The sequence below is a fragment of the Macaca fascicularis genome, chromosome 8 (genome assembly GCF_037993035.2).
Source record: "Macaca fascicularis isolate 582-1 chromosome 8, T2T-MFA8v1.1".
In the NCBI taxonomy this organism is placed as follows: domain Eukaryota; kingdom Metazoa; phylum Chordata; class Mammalia; order Primates; family Cercopithecidae; genus Macaca; species Macaca fascicularis.
Window position 1 is genome coordinate 135,394,411 of NC_088382.1, and position 27,626 is coordinate 135,422,036.

At 41.9% G+C, this 27,626-nt stretch overlaps 1 long non-coding RNA gene across 1 annotated transcript in view; it reads left to right on the forward strand.

Annotated features, from left to right (window-relative positions):
- Positions 1-27,626, forward strand: part of LOC135964564 (uncharacterized) — a 170,656-nt gene that overhangs the window by 97,207 nt on the left and 45,823 nt on the right. The gene's annotated exons all lie outside the window — the stretch shown is intronic.

Sequence of the window (27,626 nt, forward strand, 5' to 3'; positions counted from 1 at the left end):
CAGGCTACTTTAGATTGGGTGTAAGGGAGGGTCATTGACATAGTCATATTTGACTTGAGACCAGAAAGTTGAAGAGGCAACTATGCAAGCAATAGAGTCAGGGTGTGTGATGGTTAATTTTGTCTTATCAACTTGACTGGGCCACAGTGCCCAGATGTGTGGCGTATGTTCTGGATGTTTTTGTGAGGGTGTTTTTGGATGTGATTAACATTTATTTTATTATTTATTTGTGCATTTTTGTTAAAAATTTTAAGTAAAAGTCTGTCCAAATGAAAGACTAACCCGAGTGGTGGAAATTTTACAAAGAGATAAAACTAAGAGTCCACAAAGATTTGGAGAAATGACTAGTCACATATGCTGCTATAGGAGCATGAACTAGTGTCATTATTTTGGAAAAAGTTTGGCATTATTCATGACAATGAAAGATATGCCCCCTTCTAACAATCTACTTGACAGAAATGAGTGCTGATTTCTGTCAAGTAGCACTTGAGAGTGATGAGTCCAAAATCATTGACAAAAATGCTCCAACCACCATTACTTGTGATAGCTGCAACTTTTTTTTTTTTATATTCTTGACCATTTTATACACTTTATTGAAGGAAATAAAGACAGGCATTAGCAAATTTTTAAGTTTTATAGCCAATACTTTGTTCTTCCACCTAATTTTTTTTATTTCAATAGGTTTTTGGGGAACAGGAGGTGTTGGGTTACATGGATAAGTTCTTCAGTGGTGATTTCTGAGATTTGGTGCACTCATCACCTGATCAGTGTACACTGTACCCAATGTGTAGTCTTTTATCCCTCACCCTCCTTCCACCCTTCCTTCCCAAGTCCCAGAGATTAACATTCAAATCAGTGACTTTGAGTAAAGCAGATGGCCCTCCATGATGTGGGTGGGCCTCATTCAATCAGTTGAAGGCCTGACGAGAAAGAACAAAAAACTGACCTCCTTTGAGCAAGAGTGAATTCCGGCTCTCCTGGGTCTCCAGCCTGACAATCCCCCTGCAGATTTTGAACTTGTCAGCTTTCATAATCACATGTAACAATTCTTTAAGTACATCTCTTTCCATGTACATGCTTATCCTATTGGTTCTGTGTCTCAGGAGAACCCTGACTAATACAGGGTGGGAGAATATTCCGGGCAGAGAGAACAGCAACCCTTGAGATAGGAAATGAGCCTTCAAGTCAACATGAAGTCTGGTGTGGCTAGGGCTGAGTGGAGGAGGGGGCACCGGAGAGATGAGGCCTCATGGAAAGAAGCTATGGGAACAGACCACTGTACTATTGTTGGTGACATGGGAGAGGACTGCCAGTCCAGTAGCGAGGGCAGAAGCCAGGCGCCAAGGTATGAAGATGCAGGTGGGTGGTGAGGAAGGTGGAGTTGCTCTGGAGACAATTCTTTAAGAGTTTTGGTGTTTACAGAATGAAAAGAAGCATATGAGGGGAATTTCAAAGAAAGAGAATCTTACTCATGAGTATGGCAGGCTAATGAGAGAGACTGATATGGGAAGATAAAGATGGAGGGAATAATGAGTGAGAGGACATTCCTGACATTGGTGAGTAGAAGGTTAGGGCATTGTAGTAGGTTGAATGGTACTTGCCCAAATATATCCACATCCCAATTTCCAGACTCTCTGAATGTGACCTTATGTGGGAAAGTAGTCTTTGCAGGTATAAAGATCTTGAGATGAGATCATCTTGGATTACCTGACTAGGTCCTAAATCCAATAACAAGCATTTTTTTCTGTTTGCTTATTTGAGACAGGGTCTCATTCTGTTGACCAGACTGGAGTACAGTGGTACAATCTTGGCTTACTGCAGCCTTGACCTCCTGGGCTCAAGTGATCTTCCCACTTCAGTCTCCCGAGTAGCTGGGATTACAGGTGCATAGCGACACACCTGGCTAATTGTTTTATTTTTTGTAGAGATGGGTTCTCACTATGCTGCTCAGGCTGGTCTCGAACTCCTGGGTTCAAGTGAGCCACTTGCCTCTGCCTCTCAAAGTGCTGGATCACAGGCCTGTGCTACTGCACCTACAAGCATTTGTAAGATCCAGAGACACATGAAGAACAACTTAAACTGTGGAGGCAGAGATTGAGTGATGCTTTCAAAGAAGCCAAGAATTCCTGGGAGCCACCAGAGCCTCTGGAGAGAGCACAGCCCTGCTGACAACTTGGTTTAGGACTTCTAGACTTCAGAGTGCTGACAGAGTACATTTCTGTTGTTCTAGAGCACCAAGTGGTAATATGTTCTGGTGGCCCAAGGAAACTCATACAATCATGATCAACCCAAAATGGCACTCCTTCCTCCAAAAGTGTGGAGTTGTCACCAGTCTGGGGACCATGTGCTGCCCTGGAATATCTCATTTACTGTGGGCTCTGTTCCCATTCTTGTTTTTGAACATTCTACATGTTTCCATTGTAGGAGGTCAAGTGGTGCAGGGAAATGACGTGGTCTTGGGAGACAGGCATACTGGACTTTGAAACACAGCCTGTCTATACTCCTGCTGTGTGATTGCTGAGTCTCAGTCTTTATCAGGTATCCTTGAGGACTGAAGGTTCTAATTTACATAGAATACTTACCATGGGCCCTGGGACCTCATATGTGCTGGACAAATGTCCCTTCACTTATCTCAACTTGGGAGTCTGCTAAGGCCAGAAACTGGGTGACATTCATCTTTGCACCCTTTTAAGAGTTCCTGGATGTAATAAATTCACAGTGAATTTTTTTTTGATTTGTTGCTGGCTGGTTGGTGGTAGAAATATTTATCTATTGGGTAACTGCTGTATGGTAGACATTCATCTCGGTATGTAAATGACTTACTTAATTCTTCGAGCAATTCCAAGATACAGGTTTTATTCTGTTTGTTTTACAGGCGAGAAAAAAATAGGTGAAGCCAGATGTGGTTTCTGGGTTGGCCATCCCATTCTGATCAAGAGACCCCTTAGTCGAGAACATTGAATCCATCCATGCTCTTGCCATCAGCTTCCTGGGATCTAGCCGAAATCCTTCCTGCTGCAGTCTGCGTTCCCCAGAGCCAAACCTGGTCCTGGTTCCAGTCTGGCTTTCTTGCCCAGCGTTTGTCTGTCTTTTTGTTTTCCCACAGTGGATGTGAGGTTAAAGCTTATTGCTAAAACGGTGTCTCTTCCTGGATCTTTTCACATAACATTTAATCGCTGGTAATGACTGTGACCCCAGCGGCAGTCATCTAGTGAACTTCGGGTTGGCATTTCAATTAGCTGTACTGATTGCTGGGTTTGGGCATTTCATATATTTGTGAGGAAGCTTAGCCCAAGAGCAGTCAGCTGAGGGACTTATTACCACAGTGCTTCTTGGAAGGAATAAATAACCTCATTATAGCTTCTTTTGCTCTGGTTGAAAGGAAGAAAAGTTGAATCTCTTAGGCACTTATCTGCACGGGGAGGGGCTCGGTGTCTAAGGGTACCTGTGACAAACAGGAGGGGTTTTCTCCCTCCTCTCTCCTCTCTCCCTCCTTCCCTCCTCTCCCTCTCCCCCTCATTTTTTCCCCTCTCCTCTTCCTTTCTTTCTTCTGTTCTTCATTTTTTTCTTTCCCTTGGTAAAGCCGTTGGTGGTCATAATAGTAACGCAATGTCCCCAAGCCTGGCTAGTCCCTGGCTAGTCCAAATGCTCATGTGGACTATTGTCCCCTGTGAAGGTCATCTCTTCCTTCCTCAGGTGTCCCTGGGAGTCCCCCCAGCTATCTCACAGGTGTTTACAAGTCAGTTGCCCTGTGGGTCTGCCATGTTCTTCCTCTCCTACAGGGGCATTCTTTCATGGTGTCCTCCTCTTGCCAGGCTCCCTGGGGCACCTCATTGTGGCCAGCATTACTGGCACCCTCAGTGGGAGGGTGGCACTTCCTGGAAGCACAATGTATCCTGCTGCCTGCACAACTTGGCCGTCCTGGGTGGGGTCGCCTGAAGCCTCTCAGGGTGTCAAAGTGTGACATAGGGTTGACCTGGTTCCTGCTACACAGAGGCTTATTCCCGTTTGTCCTCCATTTTCCCCTCTCTTCTGTCCTCTGGATGCCCGAGTCTCCACCCCTCTTCCCTGCCCCCTGGCCCATTCAGCCAAGTAAACAAAACAAAAAGCCAAACAAACAAATGCCAGTAATAAACTCAGGTGGACAACCAGGTGCCACATAGGCTCAACTGGGATCTGCTGACACTTTAAAAAGAATCACTAAAAATGGGAGCTGATTTTAAAATTTTAATGTACTTGACTCCACACTCTCTCTCCTCAATCATGACCACTGTTATGTGTTACTACATCCCCAAAATGAACACCGCTGTGGTCTCTGGAAAGAGCCGTGGATTTGGTGAAATGAGAGACCCGGATTTCAATCCCTCATGCTTGCCTTAACCTCTCCTACATTCCTGCCAGGCTCCCTGGACTTTCTTCAGTGCGTTGAGTTGGGAAAGTCCTAGATTTATGAAAAAGAGACCTAGGATTCAATTCAGCCTCACTATTTGCGAGCTGCGTGAACTTATGCCAGTCAGACTTTCTGAATCTACTTTCTATTCTGCAGTAAGGAATGAATGAGATGATGACTGTAAAGTCACTGGCATGTGCGGGGGGCTCAATGTAGCTGGTCTTCCTCCTCATCGTGGGACTGTCCACATCACCTTTCTTCTAGGTCTGGTTCAAGCTCCATCAGGGTCTGAGTCTGGAGTTCTGTGGTCAGGAAGGCGTGGAGGATCTCTGACAAGTTAATAGGAGGGACTCCCAAGACCATGCTAAGAGAGCTGTTCCTAGACATCATGAAAAAATGCAGTGTCAGTGAGAAGGACGCATTTGAATAGAGGCGTGAGAAAATGAGGTAGCCAATGTTGAGTGAATGCTGACCGTGCGATGTAATGCTTAAAACTGCCCTTGGAGGTGGCTTCTGTTATTATTCCCATTTGGCAAATGAAGAGATGGAGGGAAGCCAGCACTTCCCAGCTGGGAGGCTGTCTTGAGAGTTCAGAGTCTCAACTGATGCTCTGAAATGGTGGACTAGTTCCTGAAGAGGCCAGAGACAGACCAAAAATCAGGTTGGAGGACAGGCAGAAGGGGCATCAGCAGAGGCTACACGGACACAGTGAAGGTGGCACTGACTTGGCCCTTGCATGGCTGATACACATATAATCTAGTCGATTGGACAGGTATCTCGATATTCTTTCAACTTGACTTTCTGGATTACTCCTTCTCCCTCCCTGGATAAAATCATGGGCAGTTTCCTTAGCTTTTTCAATCACTATTAGAAAATGAATGAATAACCCCTTTGTTTTAACATCAAAAAACCCAGCCCAGTAAAATTTGCATAACTCCAGAATAGTCCCACGTAATAATATAACTCCAGTGCAGTCTAGTGTAGTCATTGACACCCTATGTTCTTATCCAGTGTAAAACATTTTTGTCCCTCTCTTCTTCAGCCTAGGTCACCTGCAAGAGAGCGAGGAATGGAGGCCATATGAAGATATACCAAAGAGAATGCTTTTGATCCATTCAAATGCTTTTAATTAAAACATCAGAATACTGAACACTTAAAATGGGCTTAAACAGTAAAGAAGTTGTTATCTCAGAAAACAATAGGTACAATAATTTTAGGATTGATAGCATTTTGATGATGGCTTCTCCTCATGGTTACAAGAAGACAGCAGGAGTTCCAGACATCACATTTTCACCTACCTATGTTCAGAGCCCAAAATAAGCAGTCCTTGTCTTGCTTATTTTTAAGCGTGAGAAAAGTGTGTCCGGAATCCCTTCAGCTTGCTTCTTCTTTTCTCACATGGACTGTAGCTGTGGCATGTGCCTATTTCTAAGCCAGTCATTGGCAAGGAGGATAGAATTAACATGATGGACTTGAACCAGTCAACACTGGGGCTGAGGAGGAACCATGAATCACATGGACCCTAATTCCTGAAGCAAAACTGGGATTTGCTCAGCAAGGAAGAGAGTGTGGGTGATAGTTATTTGGGGAAACCACATCTGAGTGACTCTGACTGTTTGATGTAATGTGGGTTCATGTAAGTGAACCATCTGCTATCCACACCACAGAACAGGGTTCATTATTTCCATTCTGCAGGCAAGTCAAGCTCAAAGATAATAATTCGCTTGAGGGCATAGGGCCAGTTCATTGGAAAATCAATCCTGGGGCTCATATTTTTTAACTTTAACTTTACTGGAGCATGATTCTTTTCTCATTCTAACCCTAACTTTTGAAATATCAATTTTCCAAACACACGCTAGCCAATGGCCATGGGATGAGAAAACATGGGCTTTAGAACTAAAGAGACTTGGGCTTAAATCCCTGCCTCAGCATTTATTAACTCTGTGACCTGGGCACGTACTTAAATCTCTCTCAGTTTTTTCATTTATAAAATGGGAATAATAAATCCTGTATCATAGAATTGTCAGGACAAGACAGTAGATGTGTAAAGAGCTTAGCACGGTATAAGAGCTCAATAATTGGTAGGCATTGTTATTAAGTATTAGTCTTACTCTAGATACCATGGAGGTCTTTATCTTCGATGATGTCCAGCCGTCTGTATATCTTCCTTCCTTTTTGCTTTTCTTCTCTCCTTCTTTTCTTCTTTCTTTGCTTTCATTTTTTTTCTCCTACAAGTCTTTACTGATAACTTTTTAAAGTCATTACCTCTTAGCATAAAGCATAAGCATAAGCATAACTTCCCTTCCACACTTAGCTTAGTGATTCTGGGGCTGGGACTTTGCAGACCACACATCAAGCCTGGAGGAGGAAGAGGAGACTTGTTCCCTCCCATCTGTTTCCCAGGACTTCCTGTTGGCTCACAGTTCCTGTGGGCATCACCCCGGAAGCAGCAGCTCCCTGTGTAGCAGCAGGTAACTCTAGTTTGCAGTTTTTCCAGCACTTACAGAGCGAGCCTCACCACATCCCAGCTTGAAGACATCAGCGGGGCAGTGACCCCTTCTCAGATCGGGGTCTCAGGACCATGAGGGCTTCCTCCGACCTCAGAGACAGCAGCATTAGCCAGTCCGTGACCCCTCCTCAGAGGTCTGAGTTCCAGTTCCATGGAGCCCCTTATTCGAGTTTTCAGGTTTTAATAATTTCTACTTTTTCCCTAAGTAGTTACTTTGAGTTCTCTTTTTAATCTTTGAGCTATCAATTCAATAACTTTATGGCTGATTAGTATTTTTAAATTCTTTTTGTTTAAATTGCCAGTATGGGTTCTGTCTCTTGACTGGATCCTGATTTACAGAAGGGCTTCTCATAGACCAGCCACTGTTTTAGGCATTGTGGAGAGAACAGTACACAAAACAGGGAGAACACTCACCTCAAGGAGCCTACATTCTGTCAGGCGAAACAGAAAATGAACACATACATAACACAAATATGATCTGTCAGAGGGTGGTAAGCTCTACAGTGAAAAATACCAGGGGACGGGTGGGTGTGGTGTGCTGATGTGGGGGTGGGTTGCCCTTTAAGCTGTCATGTTTAAATGATACCACTCATCATATATGTGAGGAGATCTTGTTGCCCCAAATACTGGAAATCACTTTGTTTCATTTATAGCACAGTCTTATGAATCTTGGAGATTTTGTAAAACCAGAGAGTGTATAGAATTAATAGGGCTCTAAATGGATGTCATACCTAGGAAAAAAAAAAAAGAACAGTGTTTTAATCGAGTGGCTAACGAGTGTGTGTATATGGTATTCCCTCTGAACTGACAGCATCGCCATCGAATCCAGCAATCTTCCTTAGAACAGATTCTGGCTCATTTTAAACCATAGGCACTACACCCCAGAAGGGGTCTCCAAAGTTCAAAGCTCTTGGAACTTTCCTCCTCATTTCCTGATTCTCAAAGGATTCCAATCAAATTTGTCTGCACATATTTCTTGTTTATTTTCCTGAGCACCAAGTAGGCCTCTTGAATTGGAGAATCCCACTGTTGAGGGTTTTCATTTGTATGATTTGCCCAGAGTGCGGCTTCTTGCTTCTAGGATTCACAGAAAAGAGGCTTGCGGGAAGACCTGAGCACAACCTTCAGGACAGAAGGCCATGGTCACCGGTCGTAATTAATTCTACCAGCCTGGAGAGGAAACATGACTTGCATCTCAATGACCAGCCTGATTTCTTGCTGATAGATGTTGTAATAGCTTTTATTATTATTATTATTATTATTTGGCCTTTTTAAAAAAAATTAATTTATTATTATTATACTTTAAGTTGTAGGGTACATGTGCATAACGTGCAAGTTTGTTACATATGTATACTTGTGCCATGTTGGTGTGCTGCACCCATCAACTCGTCATTTACATCAGGTATAACTCCCAGTGCAATCCCTCCCCCCTCCCCCCTCCCCATGATAGGCCCCGGTGTGTGATGTTCCCCTTCCTGAGTCCAAGTGATCTCATTGTTCAGTTCCCACCTATGAGTGAGAACATGCAGTGTTTGGTTTTCTGTTCTTGTGATAGTTTGCTAAGAATGATGGTTTCCAGCTGCATCCATGTCCCTACAAAGGACACAAACTCATCCTTTTTGATGGCTGCATAGTATTCCATGGTGTATATGTGCCACATTTTCTTAATCCAATCTGTCACTGATGGACATTTGGGTTGATTCCAAGTCTTTGCTATTGTGAATAGTGCCGCAATAAACATATGTGTGCATGTGTCTTTATAGCAGCATAATTTATAATCCTTTGGGTATATACCCAGTAATGGGATGGCTGGGTCATATGGTACATCTAGTTCTAGATCCTTGAGGAATCGCCATACTGTTTTCCATAATGGTTGTACTAGTTTATAATCCCACCAACAGTGTAAAAGTGTTCCTATTTCTCCACATCCTCTCCAGCACCTGTTGTTTCCTGACTTTTTAATGATCGCCATTCTAACTGGTGTGAGATGGTATCTCATTGTGGTTTTGATTTGCATTTCTCTGATGGCCAGTGATGATGAGCATTTTTTCATGTGTCTGTTGGCTGTATGAATGTCTTCTTTTGAGAAATGTCTGTTCATATCCTTTGCCCACTTTTTGATGGGGTTGTTTGTTTTTTTCTTGTAAATTTGTTTGAGTTCTTTGTAGGTTCTGGATATTAGCCCTTTGTCAGATGAGTAGATTGCAAAGATTTTCTCCCATTCTGTAGGTTGCCTGTTCACTCTGATGGTAGTTTCTTTTGCTGTGCAGAAGCTCTTTAGTTTAATGAGATCCCATTTGTCAATTTTGGCTTTTGCTGCCGTTGCTTTTGGTGTTTTAGACATGAAGTCTTTGCCCATGCCTATGTCCTGAATGGTACTACCTAGGTTTTCCTCTAGGATTTTTATGGTATTAGGTCTAACATTTAAGTCTCTAATCCATCTTGAATTAATTTTCGTATAAGGAGTAAGGAAAGGATCCAGTTTCAGCTTTCTACTTATGGCTAGCCAATTTTCCCAGCACCATTTATTAAATAGGGAATCCTTTCCCCATTTCTTGTTTCTCTCAGGTTTGTCAAAGATCAGATGGCTGTAGATGTGTGGTATTATTTCTGAGGACTCTGTTCTGTTCCATTGGTCTATATCTCTGTTTTGGTACCAGTACCATGCTGTTTTGGTTACTGTAGCCTTGTAGTATAGTTTGAAGTCAGGTAGCGTGATGCCTCCAGCTTTGTTCTTTTGACTTAGGATTGTCTTGGAGATGCGGGTTCTTTTTTGGTTCCATATGAACTTTAAAGCAGTTTTTTCCAATTCTGTGAAGAAACTCATTGGTAGCTTGATGGGGATGGCATTGAATCTATAAATTACCTTGGGCAGTATGGCCATTTTCACGATATTGATTCTTCCTATCCATGAGCATGGTATGTTCTTCCATTTGTTTGTGTCCTCTTTGATTTCACTGAGCAGTGGTTTGTAGTTCTCCTTGAAGAGGTCCTTTACATCCCTTGTAAGTTGGATTCCTAGGTATTTTATTCTCTTTGAAGCAATTGTGAATGGAAGTTCATTCATGATTTGGCTCTCTGTTTGTCTGTTACTGGTGTATAAGAATGCTTGTGATTTTTGCACATTGATTTTGTATCCTGAGACTTTGCTGAAGTTGCTTATCAGCTTAAGGAGATTTTGGGCTGAGACAATGGGGTTTTCTAAATATACAATCATGTCATCTGCAAACAGGGACAATTTGATTTCTTCTTTTCCTAATTGAATACCCTTGATTTCTTTCTCTTGCTTAATTGCCCTAGCCAGAACTTCCAACACTATGTTGAATAGGAGTGGTGAGAGAGGGCATCCCTGTCTTGTGCCAGTTTTCAAAGGGAATTTTTCCAGTTTTTGCCCATTCAATATGATATTGGCTGTGGGTTTGTCATAAATAGCTCTTATTATTTTGAGGTACGTTCCATCAATACCGAATTTATTAAGTGTTTTTAGCATGAACGGCTGTTGAATTTTGTCAAAAGCCTTTTCTGCATCTATTGAGATAATCATGTGGTTTTTGTCTTTGGTTCTGTTTATATGCTGGATTATGTTTATTGATTTGCGAACATTGAACCAGCCTTGCATCCCAGGGATGAAGCCCACTTGATCATGGTGGATAAGCTTTTTGATGTGTTGCTGAATCCGGTTTGCCAGTATTTTATTGAGGATTTTTGCATCGATGTTCATCAGGGATATTGGTCTAAAATTCTCTTTTTTTGTTGTGTCCCTGCCAGGCTTTGGTATCAGGATGATGTTGGCCTCATAAAATGAGTTAGGGAGGATTCCCTCTTTTTCTATTGATTGGAATAGTTTCAGAAGGAATGGTACCAACTCCTCCTTGTACCTCTGGTAGAATTCAGCTGTGAATCCCTCTGGCCTGGACTTTTTTTGGTTGGTAGGCTATTAATTATTGACTCAATTTCAGAGCCTGCTATTGGTCTATTCAGGGATTCAACTTCTTCCTGGTTTAGTCTTGGAAGAGTGTAAGTGTCCAGGAAATTATCCATTTCTTCTAGATTTTCCAGTTTATTTGCGTAGAGGTGTTTATAGTATTCTCTGATGGTAGTTTGTATTTCTGTGGGGTCGGTGGTGATATCCCCTTTATCATTTTTTATTGCGTCTATTTGATTCTTCTCTCTTTTCTTCTTTATTAGTCTTGCTAGCGGTCTGTCAATTTTGTTGATCTTTTCAAAAAACCAACTCCTGGATTCATTGATTTTTTGGAGGGTTTTTTGTGTCTCTATCTCCTTCAGTTCTGCTCTGATCTTAGTTATTTCTTGCCTTCTGCTAGCTTTCGAATGTGTTTGCTCTTGCTTCTCTAGTTCTTTTAATTGCGATGTTAGAGTGTCAATTTTAGATCTTTCCTGCTTTCTCTTGTGGGCATTTAGTACTATAAATTTCCCTCTACACACTGCTTTAAATGTGTCCCAGAGATTCTGGTATGTTGTGTCTTTGTTCTCATTGGTTTCAAAGAACATCTTTATTTCTGCCTTGATTTTGTTATGTACCCAGTAGTCATTCAGGAGCAGGTTGTTCAGTTTCCATGTAGTTGAGCGGTTTTGATTGAGTTTCTTAGTCCTGAGTTCTAGTTTGATTGCACTGTGGTCTGAGAGACAGTTTGTTATAATTTCTGTTCTTGTACATTTGCTGAGGAGTGCTTTACTTCCAATTACGTGGTCAATTTTGGAGTAATTACGATGTGGTGCTGAGAAGAATGTATATTCTGTTGATTTGGGGTGGAGAGTTCTATAGATGTCTATTAGGTCTGCTTGCTGCAGAGATGAGTTCAATTCCTGGATATCCTTGTTAACTTTCTGTCTCGTTGATCTGTCTAATGTTGACAGTGGAGTGTTGAAGTCTCCCATTATTATTGTATGGGAGTCTAAGTCTCTTTGTAAGTCTCTAAGGACTTGCTTTATGAATCTGGGTGCTCCTGTATTGGGTGCATATATATTTAGGATAGTTAGCTCTTCCTGTTGAATTGATCCCTTTACCATTATGTAATGGCCTTCTTTGTCTCTTTTGATCTTTGATGGTTTAAAGTCTGTTTTATCAGAGACTAGTATTGCAACCCCCACTTTTTTTTGTTCTCCATTTGCTTGGTAAATCTTCCTCCATCCCTTTATTTTGAGCCTATGTATGTCTCTGCGTGTGAGATGGGTCTCCTGAATACAGCAGACTGATGGGTCTTGACTCTTTATCCAGTTTGCCAGTCTGTGTCTTTTAATTGGAGCATTTAGTCCATTTACATTTAAGGTTAATATTGTTATGTGTGAACTTGATCCTGCCATTATGATATTAACTGGTTATTTTGCTTGGTAGTTGATGCAGTTTCTTCCTAGCCTCGATGGTCTTTACATTTTGGCATGTTTTTGCAATGGCTGGTACCGGTTGTTCCTTTCCATGTTGAGTGCTTCCTTCAGGGTCTCTTGTAAGGCAGGCCTAGTGGTGACAAAATCTCTAAGCATTTGCTTATCTGTAAAGGATTTTATTTCTCCTTCACTTATGAAACTTAGTTTGGCTGGATATGAAATTCTGGGTTGAAAATTCTTTTCTTTAAGAATGTTGAATATTGGCCCCCACTCTCTTCTGGCTTGTAGAGTTTCTGCCGAGAGATCTGCTGTTAGTCTGATGGGCTTCCCTTTGTGGGTAACCCGACCTTTCTTTCTGGCTGCCCTTAAGGTTTTTTCCTTCATTTCAACTTTGGTGAATCTGGCAATTATGTGTCTTGGAGTTGCTCTTCTCGAGGAGTATCTTTGTGGCATTCTCTGTATTTCCTGGATTTGAATGTTGGCCTGCCCTACTAGGTTGGGGAAGTTCTCCTGGATGATATCCTGAAGAGTGTTTTCCAACTTGGTTCCATTTTCCCCCTCACTTTCAGGCACCCCAATCAGACATAGATTTGGTCTTTTTACATAATCCCATACTTCTTGCAGGCTTTGTTCATTTCTTTTTCTTCTTTTTTCTTTTGGTTTCTCTTCTCGCTTCATTTCATTCATTTGATCCTCAATCGCTGATACTCTTTCTTCCAGTTGATCGAGTCGGTTACTGAAGCTTGTGCATTTGTCACGTATTTCTCGTGTCATGGTTTTCATCTCTTTCATTTCGTTTATGACCTTCTCTGCATTAATTACTCTAGCCATCAATTCTTCCACTTTTTTTTCAAGATTTTTAGTTTCTTTGTGCTGGGTACGTAATTCCTCCTTTAGCTCTGAGAAATTTGATGGACTGAAGCCTTCTTCTCTCATCTCGTCAAAGTCATTCTCCGTCCAGCTTTGATCTGTTGCTGGCGATGAGCTGCGCTCCTTTGCCGGGGGAGATGCGCTCTTATTTTTTGAATTTCCAGCTTTTCTGCCCTGCTTTTTCCCCATCTTTGTGGTTTTATCTGCCTCTGGTCTTTGATGATGGTGACGTACTGATGGGGTTTTGGTGTTGGTGTCCTTCCTGTTTGATAGTTTTCCTTCTAACAGTCAGGACCCTCAGCTGTAGGTCTGTTGGAGATTGCTTGAGGTCCACTCCAGACCCTGTTTGCCTGGGTATCAGCAGCAGAGGCTGCAGAAGATAGAATATTTCTGAACAGCGAGTGTACCTGTCTGATTCTTGCTTTGGAAGCTTCCTCTCAGGGGTGTACTCCACCCTGTGAGGTGTGGGGTGTCAGACTGCCCCTAGTGGGGGATGTCTCCCAGTTAGGCTACTCAGGGGTCAGGGACCCACTTGAGCAGGGAGTCTGTCCCTTCTCAGATCTCCACCTCCGTGTTGGGAGATCCACTGCTCTCTTCAAAGCTGTCAGACAGAGTTGTTTGCGTCTGCAGAGGTTTCTGCTGCGTTTGTTATTCTTTACTGTGCCCTGTCCCCAGAGGTGGAGTCTACAGAGACAGGCAGGTTTCCTTGAGCTGCTGTGAGCTCCACCCAGTTCGAGCTTCCCAGCAGCTTTGTTTACCTACTTAAGCCTCAGCAATGGCGGGCGCCCCTCCCCCAGCCTCGCTGCTGCCTTGCTGGTAGATCACAGACTGCTGTGCTAGCAATGAGGGAGGCTCCGTGGGTGTGGGACCCTCCCGGCCAGGTGTGGGATATGATCTCCTGGTGTGCCTGTTTGCTTAAAGTGCAGTATTGGGGTAGGAGTTACCCGATTTTCCAGGTGTTGTGTGTCTCAGTTCCCCTGGCTAGGAAAAGGGATTCCCTTCCCCCTTGCGCTTCCCAGGTGAGGCAATGCCTCGCCCTGCTTCAGCTCTCGCTGGTCGGGCTGCAGCAGCTGACCAGCACCGATCGTCCGGCACTCCCCAGTGAGATGAACCCAGTACCTCAGTTGAAAATGCAGAAATCACCGGTCTTCTTTGTGGCTCGCGCTGGGAGTTGGAGACTGGAGCTGTTCCTATTCGGCCATCTTGCTCCGCCCCCTATTATTATTTTTTAACAATGCTTTTACTCAAGCCTGGGAAAAACCTGAATTCAAATTGGTACATCTTTTGATTTTGCGGAACAGTCTTTTATGCTGGTTGGAACACTAGGTAGTGAAGTCAAAAAATAAAATTGCAGATGTGGGTTCCATTGAGAGGTGTACCAGGCAGGTGCATCTGGAATTGGTTTTCTTCCTGGGTTTTTACACAGCAGAGGATTCCTCATATCTTTGCTTTGGAAGAAGTCACAAGATTTTCCTCTTTGACTTTCTGAAAATGTCCCTGAACTGCATGGAATGCTTTCATTATTACCGAGGAGGAGAAATGGATTAGTCTTTTCTTTCCTAGTTATAGTCACAGTTCAAAGTTAGAGAAAGTTTATTTTAATTCTGCTATGAATAGACCAGTTAGGGTCCAAGTAACTCCTGCTTCTGGGATTGATAGATGTCAGATAAGTTGGTGGGGCAGGTGGCCTACAGGATACTAAAATGATACTGAGTGTTTGGTTTGTGCCTGGAATGTTGTTAAGGACTTCATATGCATTTATCTCATTTAATCAACACAACCATTCTATAAGATAGATATATTATTATTATCTTTATTTTACACTAAAAGAAAGAGGCTTAGAGACAGTGTCATAGTCTGTTCCTGCTGATATAACAAAATATCATATACAGGGTAGTTTATAAACAACAGAGATTTATTTTTTGTAGTTCTAGAGGCTGTGAAGTCCAAGATGAAGGTGCTAACCGATTTGGTGCCTGGTGAGGGCCCATTTCCTGGTTCATGGGTGGTGCCTTCTTGCCACGTCCTCACATGGTAAAGGGGCAAGGCAGATTTCTGGGGCCTGTTTTATAAGGGCACTAATCCCATTCATGAAGTCTCTGCCTTCATGATCTAATTACTTAGGATTTCAAACATAATTTTTTGGGGGAAAACAAACATTCATACCATAGCAGATGCTAATAACTCATGGTTATGCAGCCAGTAAGGGTTAGAAGTGGAACTCCAACCTGGGTCTCTTTGAGAAAGATTTGCAAGAGATGTTTACATGAGGTGGATGGGAGAAAAGAGAGTTTCTGAGACAAAATCACTTCATGCTAATTTAAATTACTTAATATTTAAAAAGAACTAGTCTATGATAAAGGTCATTTTTGCTTTGTATTAAGACAACCCAGATCAAATCCAATCTAAAGTTATTTATTGAATAGCTCTACTCTTCCAGGTATTATCTTAAGTGCTTTTAAATACCTAATTTTATTAAATTTTCTCAATTTCATGGGAATCCCCATTTCTCAGGAGGGGTCACTCAGGTTAAGTTTGAATTAACCTGCACTGTCTACTTAGTTTCAGTCTTCCTGAAACCATGCTGAACGTTTCTAATCTCTTCTATGAGATTAGCAGGCTGCTGTTTTGGTTATCTATTGCTATGAACAAACCACTCTAAAATTAAGTGACGTAAAATAGCTATCATTTTATTATGTTCATACCTTTGTTGGTAATGAATTCAGGCAACACATAGAAAGGATAGATTTTTTGTTGGGGAGTATTCAACTGGAGCAGTGCTAACTGTTGGTGATGTCTGGGTTGGTCACCTGGAGGTGTATATCTAGGGCTGTCTGTGGGTTTTGTTGGTTCTTCACATCACTTCTGCTGGGAATGGGATGCCCATCTTCATTCACTGTCTGGCATCTGGGCTGGTATGGCTGCCACAGTTGAAGATGTTTAGGCATTTTCTCTCCTTCTGTGTGATCTGTGCACATAGTAAGCATGGATTTCCTCATAACATAATGATTTGAGGGCAGCTGGCTTTCCCCAGAGCTGAGTTTCTCAGCCCTGGCACTATTGACATTTTGAGCCAGACCATACTTTGTTGGGATTGAGGTGTCTTGTGTAACAGAATGTTTATCAGCATCCCTGGACTCTACCCACTAGATACCAGCAGCACCCTCTGACATCCCCAGTTATAACAACAGTAACAACAACAAAAATCTCAGACATTGCCAAATATTTCCTGGGGGGTGCGAATTCCACACCCTCTTCCCCATTAACAACCCATAGCAAGGCTTCCAAGAAGCCTACAAAACTTCTTACGACCCAGACTTGGAAATTCTAGAACTTTATTTCTGCCACTTTGTATTAGTCAAGAAAGCCTCAAAGCCTAGCCTGATTTCAAGGACAGGATAATTAGACTCCATTTCTCAATGACAGAGATAGCGAATAATTTGCAGCCACCTTTTAAAATACATCGTGATAAAATACATATAACAAAATAAAAATATACATATATAAAATACACATAAAATTTACTGTTAGCCACTTTTTAAGTTAAGTGGCATCAAATACATTCATATTGTTGCACGACCATCACTACCATCTATCTTCAGAACATTTTTCGTCTTCCCAAACTGAAATTTCCTACTCATTAAACAATAACTCCTTCTCTCTCCTTCCACCCACCTAGCAGCCACAGCTCTGCTTTCTGTCTTTATAAGTTTGACTACTCTAGATGCGTTATAGTGGAATCATAATGAGGCAGGAGAATAAGGTCTGGAAGCAGGCAACCTAAGGCTGATTCATGCTGACTAGATATCAGAGGATACTCCCTTCTCAACTCCTTTTTCTGCATGGCAGTTGCTGTGTGAAAGTGGCAACCTCTCCATTTTCTGTGTGGCAGTTGAAAAATGAAAATACCTCTGATTGGTTCTCTTTCACAACCAGTCAGACTGGTTACAGGCCTATTCTTCATTCTGATTGGTCCCCTCTCACAACCAATCGGACTGGTTACAGGCCTACTCTTCATTCTGATTGGTCCCCTCTCACAACCAATTGAACTGGTCAGGGGTCAGTGAGAAACCTCTAGAGGAGCATTTAAACTACAGAAAATTCTGTAACCAGCACTCTTGCTTGAGCCCGCTCCCACCCTGTGGAGTATACTTTTGCTTATCTGCTTTCTCTGCCTTGCTTTGTTTGCGTGTTTTGTCCAGTTCTTTGTTCAAAATGCCAAGAACCTGGACATCTACCCGCCACTGGTAACAATGAGAGTATTTGTCCTTTAGTGTCTGGTTTATTTCACTTAGCATAATGATTTCAAGGCTCCTCCATGTTGTAGGATGTCAGAATTTCCTTCCTTTTTAAAAACTGGATAATATTGCAAACATCTTTAATGGACCATAGCTACTCAAATTCAAATTTTCATCGGTCTACAATAAAATGGAAGACAATTCTAGTTTAACTTGGGATTTTCTCTTGGAAATGTTTGCTCAGGTCTAAAATTTGATTTGTGCTAAGTCAATAATGAGCAGACACCTCAGTCTGACCTAATAAAATGATACCTGGGATTCTGTTTTGTATTACTGTGTGATGCAGATGTAAAATAAAATTGGACAGCTCTAAAACCAAGTGCTTTCACTGTTCTGGAGAAAAATGTGCTACATGCATTTAAAATATTCTTACTAGTGTGTGTGTAACCAGGTGACAGGCAGTGGTGGGGAGGTGGGACAAGGGAAAAAAGAGAGGCAAAGTGACTGGCTCAAGGTCCGGAGTGAGCTAAAGGCTCTAAGGTCATACAATGTCAGAGCTTGACGTGAGCTTGGAGTTATCTAGTCCCAATGATTCATTTCACTGACAATAATAACAATGACATTACATTTCATAACTATTCAGAATTTTCTAATAGCTTTCATGCCTACTCCATTACTGGATGTTGATACAAACAGCACCCTATGTTAGGATGTGCTATGCTATCTATAGTTTGAGGAAACTAAATCACATACTCCAGTCAACTGGAGTCCAGCTGCTAAGCTCCAGCCTTTCTGCCTCACTGAGCCACACTTAAATTTGAATGACCGTTGTTAAAATCATGGTCTCAGTCCCTAGGCCTCTGTTGTGTACTTCTCTCCAGGCGTTTTTTTGTTCGTTTGTTTTTTGTTTTTTGAGACGGAGTCTCGCTTTGTCGCCCAGGCTAGAGTGATGTGGCGCGATCTCGGCTCACTGCAACCTCCACCTCCCAGGTTCAAGCAATTCTCCTGCCCCAACCTCCCGAGTAGCTGGGATTACAGGCATGCGCCACCATGCTTGGCTAATGATTTTGAATTTTTAGTAGAGATGGGGTTTCACTATATTGACCAGGCTGGTCTCAAACTCCTAACCTTATGATCTACCGGCCTTGGACTCCCAAAGTATTGGGATTACAGGCATCAGCCACTGGGCTTGGCCCCCAGGCCTCTTTTGGAAAGCAAATGCCTGTTATGTCAGGCACTATAACATTGAACAATGTTGTAGAAGGGAATGTAAAAACACCCTTATTTATATAATCCTATGTATCACACACTATTCTAGGCATTGTACATATAAAACCTTTTTAAATTTTCTAAATAATCCCACGAAGGTAACATTCATATTTTACAGTTAGCAATGCTGAGACTTACATAGATCAAATGATTTGCCCATCTTGGTCAGGGTAACAAAGATCTTGGAGAGACTGGGGCCCTAAACATGTCAGCATTATGAGAAATGTAAGTGTTAAATTGTGAACTAACCCTAGAGGTGTTCTATTCCTTCCCACTTATGATATCTATTTTCTTCTGCGTCTTTGAAGGTCATGTCTCTGTACAACTTTGACTTTTCTCCCCATGCTGCCTAATTACATTTGGGATCTTGGGAAAAGCTTTTTCTAATATTTACCAAGCCCTTCAAAGTCGCTAGGCAATCACAGCAGGTCTCTTTACAGAGGGTGAACCTGCTGACAACTTGAGGAAGCCTGATGCAATATCTTCAGAGCACTTGTTTCTGTGAAATTCTTGTTTCTCAGTGTTGATCTTTATGGGTTGGAAATGAGTAGAGATTATACGTGAGGCTGCTGTAGGTTCAGAATGTGCAGTACCCGAGCCATAGGTTAAAAGAATGGTTATTATTTCTGGGCATGTGACAAGGCTGAAGTCTACACATCATGATAGACTGTCACTGCAGGTTCAAGTCAAGATGCTTTTGTGAGGAAAGGGGAGAGGGCTTAGGAGAAGAGTTTGAGTCATAAGGAATACAAGTTTGGTGTTTTGCTACATCAACTGCTAAGTAACACACAGTCCCTAGATTCCCAAAGTCTTTAAGTCTTTATTTGAAAACGACAATGTCAATTTAATAATATGGATCATGGAGACTGGATTTCGGGTGCCTCTGAGAGAATACAAGAATGTTCTACTACTTATGCTGTCACAAATTGTGATTCAATAGATCCCCAACATCCAATAGATGTTCAAGAAATTTTGGTTAAATGAATGCAAGAGGCTGCGATTGTTTCCAAGAGCTGAAATTGTACATTGTAGGTGTTGATAGTGGAGAAGATGGTATATTCTCAATTACAACCCTCATTATTATAGGGACTTAACATAGTCCAGTCTCAGAAAGGGCTCATGTTAAAGGATACACCATCCAAATAGCTAAAAAATCCTCACAGAAAAAGTAATTTATATTCATGTTTTACTCGACTGCCTCAGGGAATGTCAGAGAGGAGGGCCATCCCATCTACGGAAACACTATGTAATATTCCCCAATCTGTCAAGCCTTTTCCTAAGTGCTTCAGCTCATAACCCTTTTTTCCTCCTCTGAATTCCTTAAGTGCTTGTACTTTGACTTATAATGCATATTAAATGCAGGCTTGTTGTTCTGTTGCTTGACAAGTCATGTTGTCTCCTGTTAATTCATTCATTGTTTTTTAAATTTTTATTATTATTATACTTCAAGTTCGAGGGTACATGTGCACAACGTGCAGGTTTGTTACATATGTATAGATGTGCCATGCTGGTGTGCTGCACCCATTAACTCGTCATTTACATTAGTTAATCTCCTAATGCTATCCCTCCCCCCTTCCCCTTCCCCACAATAGGTCCTGGTGTGTGATGTTCCCCTTCCTGTGTCCAAGTGATCTCATTGTTCAATTCCCACCTATGAGTGAGAACATGCAGTGTTTGGTTTTCTGTTCTTGTGATAGTTTGCTGAGAATGATGGTTTCCAACTGCATCCATGTCCCTACAAAGGACACGAACTCATCCTTTTTGATGGCTGCATAGTATTCCATGGTGTATATGTGCCACATTTTCTTAATCCAGTCTGTCACTGATGGACATTTGGGTTGATTCCAAGTCTTTGCTATTGTGAATAGCGCTGAAATAAACATATGTGTGCATGTGTCTTTATAGCAGCATGATTTATAATCCTTTGTGTATATCCCCAGTAATGGAATGGCTGGGTCAAATGGTATTTCTAGTTCTAGATCCTTGAGGAATCGCCACACTGTTTTCCACAATGGTTGAACTAGTTAAGCCCCTGCTGCATGCCAGGTACTGTTCTAGTTGCTGGGCATACAGCAATGAATGAAATAGAAAAGAAAAGCCTGTCATAGTAAAGCATAAATTCTGATGTGGAATAACAGATGATAAACAATCAATATATTATATAATATATTAGATGACCACAAGTATAGTGGAAAATTAAGCAGGAAAAGCAGAGAGAGTGTCAAATGGGAGGGAGTGTAGGAAGGTGGTCAGGGAAGACCTCATTAAGAGCAAACACTTGAAGGAATGGAGGGAAGAACACATGTGAATATCTGGGGCAAGAACATTCCAAGCAGAAGAAAGAGCAAGTGCAAACGCACTAAGGCAGCAATCAGCTACATAAAGGAATAGCAAGAAGGCCCTTCTCTCTTTCAAACCCTGCAGGGCTGGAATCATGTGTTATATATTCTGTGTCCCTCCTGTATCATCTAACTCAGGACCGGGCACTTTGTAGACATGAGTAGCATCACAGAACAATAAACCTTAGAAGAACCTTTGAATGCCCTCATTTTGCAAATGAAAAACCCGAGGCCCAGAAAGTGAATCTGACTTGCCCAATTGTTGATACCTGTACTGTTTCTGCTCCCATGGCCGCCACTGTTACAACTACTATTTTTACTACACTATTACCAGTAGTCAGATCCCAGGGCTCTACATCATTCCTCTCTCATGCACTGCCACACTCAAAGAAACACATTCCAACAAGGAAAAGTATTTACAAAGCACTTGCAGACTTTACCCAGTTCTCTTGAAGAATACAAAATAATCCATCTCAAAATGCAGAGCCACATGCTGCTTTCCTTTCTTGTCCCCCGTGGCCTCATTCTCCAAAGCTGTCCCATACCTCCCCCTCCTCGGACCCTTTTCTCTCTCTTCTCCAGGACAAGTGACTTTGGTCTTTTCCCCTCCTGCCTCTTCCTCTGGCTACTGTGGTTCCTTGCTTTCATTTCCCTATTCTGCACTACAGAGAATAGCCCAGAAGTGGCCAGAAAAGATAGAACAGCATAGGGGATGGGGAGAAGCCATGTGCACAATGCAAATGTTATCTTTAGCTTTCAGGAGGAGAAGAAAGGACTGGAAACCCTACCTTGTAATTAGTATTTGTCCTTGTCAAACTGGTATTTCTAGCTGGGTGCAATGGCTCATGTCTGTATTCCCAGCACTTCGGGAGGCTGAGGCAGGAGGATTGCTTGAGATCAGGAATTCAAGACCAGCCTAGGCAACATAGTGAGACTCTATGACTGCCAAAAATTAAAAAAAAAATTAGCCATGGTGGCATGTGCCTGTGGGAAGCTGAGGCGGGAGGATCACTTAGCCCAGGAGTTTGAGGTTGCAGTGAGCTACGATTGCACCCCTGTACTTCAGCCTGGTGACAAAGTGAGGTCTTGTCTCTTAAAAAAATATTATTTCCATTTTTACGAGGTATATTGACAGCCACTTTCACTGTGTTTCATTTATTATTTTACAAATTTCATAGTCAAGATTTAACAGGAGTTGGGCTTGGAACCTATGTCTTATGAAGGCCAAGCCTTCATTCTTTCTTTGAAATATTGGTTAAATAAATGAGGAAGTAAATTAATGAAATGAGTGTCCATTCCCAGGGCTGCTCCTAAAATATGGAGGAGCCCAAGGAGACTTTTTTTTTTTTTTTTTTTTTTTTAGTTACCCCAAATCAACATGTCAGCATTTTGATGCTGACATGGGCACATGTTGCATAATTTCTGCAAAAGAAATACTACACTGGACAGTAGGAGGAATACCCATGCCAGGATACTCTTCTGGATCTGGGGTTTAGCCATAAGGCTCCTGGACAATTTGATAGAAGTCCTGGAGCTCCATGGGACATCTGCTCAACCACATATTGAGGGTGGGAATAGAGGGTTGGAGAGCAACCCAAAAGGGAGAAACAGAGCCTACAGGCCATTCTGGTTCGGGGTTGGTGTACCTCTCACCTGATGGCATTTCTTGACCAAGACCCGTTTTAGGCACCAGAAATGTCTTTAGAAAATTACAAAGAGGACACCCTAAATGATGTGATACCCCTTGCCCTAGTCCAAGGGACATTAATTGATATTGTTCCACTAATAGTTAATTATAACTGTGCTTTACCCATGTACCAGGCTCTATGCTAAATGTTTTATAGTGAGCTAGATATTACTATTATCCTGTTTTACAGATGCAAAACTTGTGCTTAGATGCTAACAGACTGGCTTGCTCAGGCAGTCTGATATGGAGCCTATACTTTAATCACTTCTGTTTCTGTGCCTCAGCTTTCAGAGTAAATGCTCCTCTAGGCTTTTTGTCTCCATCCAGGAGGTCTTCCTTCCACTTGCCTTTTATTTTTATTCTTCTTTTTTTCAGCTTTTACTTTAGATTTAGGGAGTACATGTGCAGGTTTGTTACCAAGGTATATTGCATGATATTGAGGTGTGGAGTGCGATTGAACCCATCACCCAGGTAGTGAGCATAGTACCCAGTAGGTGGTTTTTGAATTCTTGCTCATCTCCTTTCTTCTTCCTCTTGTATTCTCCAGCATCTATTGTTCCCATCTTTATGCCCATGTGTACCCAATGTTCAGCTCTCATTTATAAGTTAGAACATGCAGTATTTGGTTTTCCTTTTCTGCATTAGTTTGCTTAGGATTATTACCTCCAGTTGCATTCATGTTGCTGCAAAGGATGTGATTTCATTCTCTTTATGGCTGTCTTGTATTTCGTGGTATGTATGTGTTAGTGGAAAGGGGTCCTAATCCAGACCCCAAGAGAGGGTTCTTGGATCTCGGGCAAGAAATAATTTGGGGTGAGTCCAGACAGTAAAGAGAAAACTAGTTTATTAAGAAAGTAAAGGAATAAAAGAATGGCTACTCCATAGACAGAGCAGCCCCAAGGGCTGGTGGTTGCCCACTTATTTTTTTTTTTTTTGAGACGGAGTCTCGCTCTGTCGCCCAGGCTGGAGTGCAGTGGCCGGATCTCAGCTCACTGCAAGCTCCGCCTCCCGGGTTCACGCCATTCTCCTGCCTCAGCCTCCCGAGTAGCTGGGACTACAGGCACCCACCACCTCGCCCGGCTATTTTTTTGTATTTTTTTTTTTAGTAGAGACCGGGTTTCACCGTGTTAGCCAGGATGGTCTCGATCTCCTGACCTCGTGATCCACCCGTCTCGGCCTCCCAAAGTGCTGGGATTACAGGCTTGAGCCACCGCGCCCGGCCGGTTGCCCACTTTTTATGGTTATTTCTTGACTATATGCTAAACAAGGGGTTGATTATTCATGTCTCACCTTTTTAGACCATATAGGGTAAATTCCTGACATTGCCATGGCATTTGTAAACTGTCATGGCACTGGTGGGAGTGTAGCAGTGAGGATGACCAGAGGTCACTCTCATTGCCATCTTGGTTTTGGTGAGTTTTTGGCCTGCTTTTTTACTGCAACTTGCTTTATCAGAAAGGTCTTTATGAACCTGTATCTTTTGCTGACCTCTTATTTCATTCTGTGACTTAGAATGCCTAACCATTCGAGAATGCAGCCCAGCAGGTCTCAGCCTTATTTTACCCAGCCCCTATTCGAGATGCAGTTGCTCTGGTTCAAATGCTCTGACATACATATCACATTTTCTTTTTCTAATCTACTGTCGGTGGGCACTTGGGTTGATTCCAAGTCTTTGCTATTTTGAATAATTATGCAATGAACATATGAGTGGATGTGTCTTTTTGGAAGAACAATTTATTTTCCTTTGGGTACATATTCAGTAATGCGATTGGTGGGTTGAATGGTAGTTCAACTCTTAGTTCTTTTGAGAAATTTCCAAATTGCTTTCCACAACGGCCAAACTAATTTACATTTCCACCAGCAGTGTGTAAGTGTTCCCTTTACTCTGCAGCCCTGCCAGCCTCCATTATTATTTGACTTTTTGATAAAAGCCATTCTGACTGGTGTGAGATGGTGTCTCATTGTGGTTTTGATTTGCATTTTTCTGATGATTAGTGATGACGAACATTTTTTCATATGTTTATCGGCTGCTCCTATGCTTTCTTTGAGGAAGTGTCCTTTGACTACTTTTTAATGGGGTTATTTGTTTTTTGCTTGTTGATTTGTTTAAGTTCCTATTCTGGATATCAGATCTTTATTGGATGCATTGTATGTGAATATTTTCTCCCATTCTTTCGGTTGTCTGTTTTACTCTGTTGATAGTTTCTCTTGCTCTGTAGAAGCTCTTTAGTTTAATTAGGTCCCACTTGTCAATTTTTGTTTTTGTTGCAATTGCTTTTGAAGACTTAGCCATAAATTCTTTGCCACCACTTGGCTTTTAAGCCTCTTTTACCTCCAGAGGTTTCCCATGTGTGTTATTTCCCCTTAGGTGTCTGATTTGTATCAGCATGCAACATTACCTCACTTGTTGATGACCTCCGTTCCAGCCCCTTCCTTTGATGGCATTTCATATTACAAATGTCTCCTCAAATTCAAAAAGACCTTTTCAAACAACATTTAATTATGTGTGTAGAATGTTTCATTGCAGTGGGCTGACTCTGAACATGGTACAAACCGCAGGGTACTACTCAGCCACAAAGGACCACTCTCCCTCTGTGCAGGCCTGCGTGGCACTTTGGTTTTTGACTAGCTGCCCCCAAGAGCTTTGAAAAATGTTTTATCCCCTCCATTATTTTCCAAAGGAATTGCCAAATGAACATATAATTCTCAAAGAAGCATCTCTAAATAAAAATACCATGTAATTGGCTATAGGGGGTCTCTTCCATGACTCCTGATCTAATTACAAGGTATTTAGTCACTCCATTACCTGCTGGGATATACAACAATGGCAGTTAAATAGCAAAATGAAAAAGTTTTGAAGTCTGCAGTCATTTCCAAATTGCTACATTTTCCCTAAAATTTTAAAAAATGATGTTAAAGAGTGCCAACTGATTACCTTCCTTCATACTCCCACAAAACCTATTTGGAAATACAGCCAGAAAGTGAAATTGGACTTTATCTATATAATATTGCATATCATTTTGGTGTGCAATTTGCAAATACATTGAAATAATTGGACTGTTAGTCCACCATTGGTCAGAGGAATTTGCATTATGTAGGAGTCAGTAAGGAACGTGCCATTCTCTCATGAAAGAGACCTCATTTTATTTGCTTTGCATTGCTAAAGATGGTGAGTAAGAGAGCTGAAAGCCTGACATTCAGCCACAGAGACTGTGGCCTGAATATTTTATATCTATCAATGGGATTCCTTTTGGCATATTATCTGAACACAATGAATTTGATTTGGGAGCGGCAGGAGATCCTATATATCATTTTTCTTGCAATAGAAACATCCTTTGTGAGAACCGATGAGCTAGTTTGAATTCCTCTATCTCATGGTTCTATCTTCAATTGTCAAACAGTTATACTTTTCGTCCATTTTTGACATTTCCATTTTATGTGATCCTATTGAAAGAGAATTGCAGCACCTAAGATTTAATTTAAAGCCTATTTATTGTCCTAAGCAGACACTGTGAGGGCTACTAGTTTGAATCTCTGAGGGCTGAATTTGAAAAAATACAAAGATTTAGCAATAGGCTGGGAGAAACGGCCACAGCAGAGATAGGAGAGTCATGGAAAAAGGGCATCAATTTACTATCATAGTCCAGCCTGGAGTACCGTAGGGAAACAAAAAGGCTGTACAGAGTGCAAAATCCGGATCAACGTATACGGAATGTGTGAGAAGCAGTTTTTCTCTTAAACCAACAACAAGCTTCCTATCAATTCTATTTGTCCTACAAAAGAATGGGCCGCCTCAAGGAGGTACATAGTCCAGGCCGTCACCCACAACAACCCTGTGTGCTAGGTAATGCAACAGCATTTAACCAATAGTCATCTATCGCCCAGAGAGGCTGTTGGCAGTCTGTGATCACAAAGCTAGTATGTGTTGGATTTCAAAGCCCAGTTTGTCTGACCTCAAGCCCTTTTCTTTCTCCATTATGCCAACCTATTCCACTCTGATCCCAGTGAGCTCCACATCATGGGAGGCCAGGCAGAGACAGGTTGGCAGGAGAAATTTGTGCCCTGGGTAGAAGATTAAGTTGGATGACCTTTCAGGTCACTTCTAATTCAAGGTTAGTGATTTTATGGTCTTGTGACTCTGGCAGTCTCCTCGCTGAGACAAGATAAAAAAGGGGGAACCATATATTATTTTAATACCAGTACAGAGACTTCAACGCTTTTTAGTCCCTCCCCCAAGCCAGTTTCTTCTTTCTCAGGGCTCTCAAACACCATGGCTAGATCACCTTCAGTACTTAACACACTGGACAGATTTAATTTGTGCCCTTGTCTGCCTCTCCTGCTAGATGTTAGGAGTCATCTCTGGGTATCTTGTTCCTTACCTTCCATCTATGGTGCAGCCCATGCCTGGCACTTCAGGGTTCTTGGAAAAAGTGAACAGATATGGTGGTTTATTTTGTTAAACCACCTTTTATTAATACCACCAAGCTAAGGGATGTTGTAAAAATTTCGGAGGAAATATGGTTATGCCCCTCTGACCAATGACTTCAAATAGGGAGACGGCGCCATCTCTGGGCGGTGTGCAAGAGTACCTCTCATTGTATAAGATACAGATGAACTTAATGCATCAGAGAGAGTAAGCTGAGGCTTTGTAAAGGTGCTAAGAAAAATTAAAAGAGGAATTTAGCTATGTGTAGAGTAGGAAAGATAATAAGGAATTCCCACATGTTCCCACAGTTTGCGTCAGGCAATACGGTAAGAACATGGCAGAAGGAGACAGAGGTGCTAGTACTTGTTTGCTTTTGTCAATTTTTTTTTTTTTTTTTTGGTGACCAACTCCTGAGCTTTTCTGTTTAACCCCCTTTTCTAGAAATTTTATATATCTTTGACCAAATGATTTACATGGGAGTTGTCATAAAACTATAACATGGCCTGCTTCCCTGGCCCAGTTGACTTGTCTAGCAATGGACTCTTCACTCAG